Here is a 6,003-nt window from a genome sequence, read left to right on the forward strand (position 1 = left end):
AAGTTGTAAAAACATCCCAAGGATGATCAATGGAAACAGGAGGCACTTGAGCTCAATTTCGAGTCTCATAGCAAATGGTCTGAATACTTATAAAAATAATAATAATAATAAATGGTCTGAAAGGTATTTCAGTTTGTTGTGTAATAAAATGTCTAAAAACACTTTTATTGTGGAGTCATGTGTGTAGATTGATGAGGGATTGGGGTATTGTGTGTAGATTGATGAGGGATTGGGGTATTGTGTGTAGATTGATGAGGGATTGGGGTATTGTGTGTAGATTGATGAGGGATTGGGGTATTGTGTGTAGATTGATGAGGGATTGGGGTATTGTGTGTAGATTGATGAGGGATTGGGGTATTGTGTGTAGATTGATGAGGGATTGGGGTATTGTGTGTAGATTGATGAGGGATTGGGGTATTGTGTGTAGATTGATGAGGGATTGGGGTATTGTGTGTAGATTGATGAGGGATTGGGGTATTGTGTGTAGATTGATGAGGGATTGGGGTATTGTGTGTAGATTGATGAGGGATTGGGGTATTGTGTGTAGATTGATGAGGGATTGGGGTATTGTGTGTAGATTGATGAGGGATTGGGGTATTGTGTGTAGATTGATGAGGGATTGGGGTATTGTGTGTAGATTGATGAGGGATTGGGGTATTGTGTGTAGATTGATGAGGGATTGGGGTATTGTGTGTAGATTGATGAGGGATTGGGGTATTGTGTGTAGATTGATGAGGGATTGGGGTATTGTGTGTAGATTGATGAGGGATTGGGGTATTGTGTGTAGATTGATGAGGGATTGGGGTATTGTGTGTAGATTGATGAGGGATTGGGGTATTGTGTGTAGATTGATGAGGGATTGGGGTATTGTGTGTAGATTGATGAGGGATTGGGGTATTGTGTGTAGATTGATGAGGGATTGGGGTATTGTGTGTAGATTGATGAGGGATTGGGGTATTGTGTGTAGATTGATGAGGGATTGGGGTATTGTGTGTAGATTGATGAGGGATTGTTTTTATTTCATCCATTTTAGAATAAGGCTGTAACGTAACAAAATGTGGGGAAAAGTCAAGGGGGGCCTGAACACCTTTCTGAAAGCCCTGTACTCTGATAAAGAATGAAGCTAGTCTCATTCCTTCAGTTTATCTGTTACAGGTAGACAGGGATAAAGACCATTAAACCACTCAGAGCCCAGGTAGACAGACCACTGTACCACTCAGAGCCCAGGTAAACAGGGATAAAGACCACTGTACCACTCAGAGCCCAGGTAAACAGGGATAAAGACCATTAAACCACTCAGAGCCCAGGTAAACAGGGATAAAGACCACTGTACCACTCAGAGCCCAGGTAAACAGGGATAAAGACCACTGTACCACTCAGAGCCCAGGTAAACAGGGATAAAGACCATTAAACCACTCAGAGCCCAGGTAAACAGGGATAAAGACCACTGTACCACTCAGAGCCCAGGTAAACAGGGATAAAGACCACTGTACCACTCAGAACCCAGGTAAACAGGGATAAAGACCACTGTACCACTCAGAACCCAGGTAAACAGGGATAAAGACCACTGTACCACTCAGAGCCCAGGTAAACAGGGATAAAGACCACTGTACCACTCAGAGCCCAGGTAAACAGGGATAAAGACCGCTGTACCACTCAGAGCCCAGGTAAACAGGGATAAAGACCGCTGTACCACTCAGAGCCCAGGTAAACAGGGATAAAGACCACTGTACCACTCAGAGCCCAGGTAAACAGGTAGACAGGGATAAAGACCACTGTACCACTCAGAGCCCAGGTAGACAGGGATAAAGACCACTGTACCACTCAGAACCCAGGTAGACAGGGACAAAGACCACTGTACCACTCAGAGCCCAGGTAAACAGGTAGACAGGGATAAAAGACCACTGTACCACTCAGAACCCAGGTAGACAGGGATAAAGACCACTGTACCACTCAGAACCCAGGTAAACAGGTTTAAAGACCACTGTACCACTCAGAACCCAGGTAAACAGGTTTAAAGACCACTGTACCACTCAGAACCCAGGTAAACAGGGATAAAGACCACTGTACCACTCAGAGCCCAGGTAAACAGGTAGACAGGGATAAAGACCACTGTACCACTCAGAGCCCAGGTAGACAGGTAAACAGGGAAACAGGTAGACAGGGAAACAGGTAGACAGGGAAACAGGTAGACAGGTAAACAGGTAAACAGAGAAACAGGTAGACAGGTATACAGGTATACAGGTAGACAGGGAAACAGGTAGACAGGTAAACAGGTAGACAGGTAGACAGGTAAACAGGTAAACAGGTAAACAGGTAGACAGGTAGACAGGTAAACAGGTAGACAGGTAGACAGGTAGACAGGTAGACAGGTAGACAGGTAAACAGGTAGACAGGTAGACAGGTAGACAGGTAGACAGGTAGACAGGTAAACAGGTAGACAGGTATACAGAGAAACAGGTAGACAGGGAAACAGGTAGACAGGGAAACAGGTAGACAGGTAAACAGAGAAACAGGATAGACAGGGAAACAGGTAGACAGGGAAACAGGTAGACAGGTAGACAGGTAAACAGGTAGACAGGTAAACAGGTAGACAGGTAAACAGGTAAACAGGTAGACAGGTAAACAGGTAGACAGGTAAACAGGTAGACAGGTAAACAGGTAGACAGGTAAACAGGTAGACAGGTAGACAGGTAAACAGGTAGACAGGTAGACAGGTAAACAGGTAAACAGGTAAACAGGGAGACAGGTAGACAGGTAAACAGGTAGACAGGTAGACAGGTAAACAGGTAGACAGGTAAACAGGTAGACAGGTTGACAGGTAGACAGGTAGACAGGTAAACAGGTAGACAGGTAAACAGGTAGACAGGTAAACAGGTAGACAGGTAGACAGGTAAACAGGTAGACAGGTAAACAGGTAGACAGGTAAACAGGTAAACAGGTAAACAGGTAGACAGGTAAACAGGTAAACAGGTAGACAGGTAGACAGGTAGACAGGTAGACAGGTAGACAGGTAAACAGGTAAACAGGTAGACAGGTAGACAGGTAGACAGGTAAACAGGTAGACAGGTAAACAGGTAGACAGGTAAACAGGTAGACAGGTAGACAGGTAGACAGGTAAACAGGTAAACAGGGAGACAGGTAGACAGGGAGACAGGTAGACAGGTAGACAGGTAGACAGGTAGACAGGTAGACAGGGAAACAGGTAGACAGGGAAACAGGTAGACAGGGAAACAGGTAAACAGGTAGACAGGTAGACAGGTAAACAGTATTTAAATATGTATTATTGGAACCGGCAGCTGACCTGATCAACACTAAATAGACACATCTTTGACTGCACATGTTAATTCCAGACTTAATGCACAACGTGTATTTCCTGTCAGTTTATCCACTCACTAGCAGCAGTGCTTCCAGTAGGAACGAGGAAGACAGACGTGCTTGTAATCTGACTAACATGATGCAGTTTATCCACTCACTAGCAGCAGTGCTTCCAGTAGGAACGAGGAAGACAGACGTGCTTGTAATCTGACTAACATGATGCAGTTTATCCACTCACTAGCAGCAGTGCTTCCAGTAGGAACGAGGAAGACAGACGTGCTTGTAATCTGACTAACATGATGCAGTTTATCCACTCACTAGCAGCAGTGCTTCCAGTAGGAACGAGGAAGACAGACGTGCTTGTAATCTGACTAACATGATGCAGTTTATCCACTCACTAGCAGCAGTGCTTCCAGTAGGAACGAGGAAGACAGACGTGCTTGTAATCTGACTAACATGATGCAGTTTATCCACTCACTAGCAGCAGTGCTTCCAGTAGGAACGAGGAAGACAGACGTGCTTGTAATCTGACTAACATGATGCAGTTTATCCACTCACTAGCAGCAGTGCTTCCAGTAGGAACGAGGAAGACAGACGTGCTTGTAATCTGACTAACATGATGCAGTTTATCCACTCACTAGCAGCAGTGCTTCCAGTAGGAACGAGGAAGACAGACGTGCTTGTAATCTGACTAACATGATGCAGTTTATCCACTCACTAGCAGCAGTGCTTCCAGTAGGAACGAGGAAGACAGACGTGCTTGTAATCTGACTAACATGATGCAGTTTATCCACTCACTAGCAGCAGTGCTTCCAGTAGGAACGAGGAAGACAGACGTGCTTGTAATCTGACTAACATGATGCAGTTTATCCACTCACTAGCAGCAGTGCTTCCAGTAGGAACGAGGAAGACAGACGTGCTTGTAATCTGACTAACATGATGCAGTTTATCCACTCACTAGCAGCAGTGCTTCCAGTAGGAACGAGGAAGACAGACGTGCTTGTAATCTGACTAACATGATGCAGTTTATCCACTCACTAGCAGCAGTGCTTCCAGTAGGAACGAGGAAGACAGACGTGCTTGTAATCTGACTAACATGATGCAGTTTATCCACTCACTAGCAGCAGTGCTTCCAGTAGGAACGAGGAAGACAGACGTGCTTGTAATCTGACTAACATGATGCAGTTTATCCACTCACTAGCAGCAGTGCTTCCAGTAGGAACGAGGAAGACAGACGTGCTTGTAATCTGACTAACATGATGCAGTTTATCCACTCACTAGCAGCAGTGCTTCCAGTAGGAACGAGGAAGACAGACGTGCTTGTAATCTGACTAACATGATGCAGTTGGCTCCCGGCCCGTACGTTTTCTATCTAATTCCAGCGTGTACGCGCTCGTTCACACGTGTTAAAAAAATAAATACAAATAAATAAACTGTTTGATTTGGGCTTTTAAAACTAGATCAACTAAGATAAATCCGTTTTCAATGTTGACACTGGACATTAAAAGGACTGGCGCTGTCATACAGTGACAGGTAGAGGTCAACGCCAACAACACCCTTATTTGCCTGAATGCAAAATGACCTTTTCCCATTATTGCCTCGGGATGTTGTGGGAACTTCTGTTAAAACACTTTGCTCAATTCATGATGGCGTATTTAAGAGAAGTATGTCTCAGCTTTATCCATGTTGTGTTTCCCAGGAAGGAGAACAAGGAGAGAGAGAGAGAGAGAGCGAGAGAGACAGGGAGGGAGGGAGAGAGGGAGGAGAGAGAGAGAGACAGGGAGGGAGAGAGAGAGAGAGACAGGGAGGGAGAGAGAGAGAGAGAGACAGGGAGGGAGAGAGAGAGAGAGACAGGGAGGGAGGGAGAGAGAGAGACAGGGAGGGAGGGAGAGAGAGAGACAGGGAGGGAGGGAGAGAGAGAGACAGGGAGGGAGGGAGAGAGAGAGACAGGGAGGGAGGGAGAGAGAGAGACAGGGAGGGAGGGAGAGAGAGAGACAGGGAGGGAGGGAGAGAGAGAGACAGGGAGGGAGGGAGAGAGAGAGACAGGGAGGGAGGGAGAGAGAGAGACAGGGAGGGAGGGGAGAGAGAGAGACAGGGAGGGAGGGAGAGAGAGAGGACAGGGAGGGAGGGAGAGAGAGAGACAGGGAGGGAGGGAGAGAGAGAGACAGGGAGGGAGGGAGAGAGAGAGACAGGGAGGGAGGGAGAGAGAGAGACAGGGAGGGAGGGAGAGAGAGCAGGGAGGGAGGGAGAGAGAGAGACAGGGAGGGAGGGAGAGAGAGAGACAGGGAGGGAGGGAGAGAGAGAGACAGGGAGGGAGGGAGAGAGAGAGACAGGGAGGGAGGGAGAGGAGAGAGACAGGGAGGGAGAGAGAGAGAGACAGGGAGGGAGGGAGAGAGAGAGACAGGGAGGGAGGAGAGGAGAGAGACAGGGAGGAGGGAGAGAGACAGGGAGGGAGAGAGACAGGGAGGGAGAGAGAGACAGGGAGGGAGGGAGGAGAGAGAGACAGGGAGGAAGGGAGGAAGGGAGGGAGAGAGGAAGGGAGGGAGAGAGAGACAGGGAGGGAGGTAGAGAGGGAGGGAGGGAGGGAAACAGGGAGAGACGGAGGGAGAGAGAGACAGGGAGGGAGAGAGAGAGAGAAAACGAACTGTCTCTGTCTTTCTCCCATCATGTAAATGGTGTCTCGGG

General features: G+C 47.5%; 1 protein-coding gene across 1 annotated transcript in view; it reads right to left on the reverse strand.

Moving 5' to 3' along the window:
* tbcd (tubulin folding cofactor D) overlaps positions 1-6,003 on the reverse strand; it is a 117,871-nt gene that overhangs the window by 69,346 nt on the left and 42,522 nt on the right.

The sequence above is a fragment of the Oncorhynchus kisutch genome, unplaced genomic scaffold, assembly GCF_002021735.2.
Source record: "Oncorhynchus kisutch isolate 150728-3 unplaced genomic scaffold, Okis_V2 Okis06b-Okis10b_hom, whole genome shotgun sequence".
Taxonomy (NCBI): domain Eukaryota; kingdom Metazoa; phylum Chordata; class Actinopteri; order Salmoniformes; family Salmonidae; genus Oncorhynchus; species Oncorhynchus kisutch.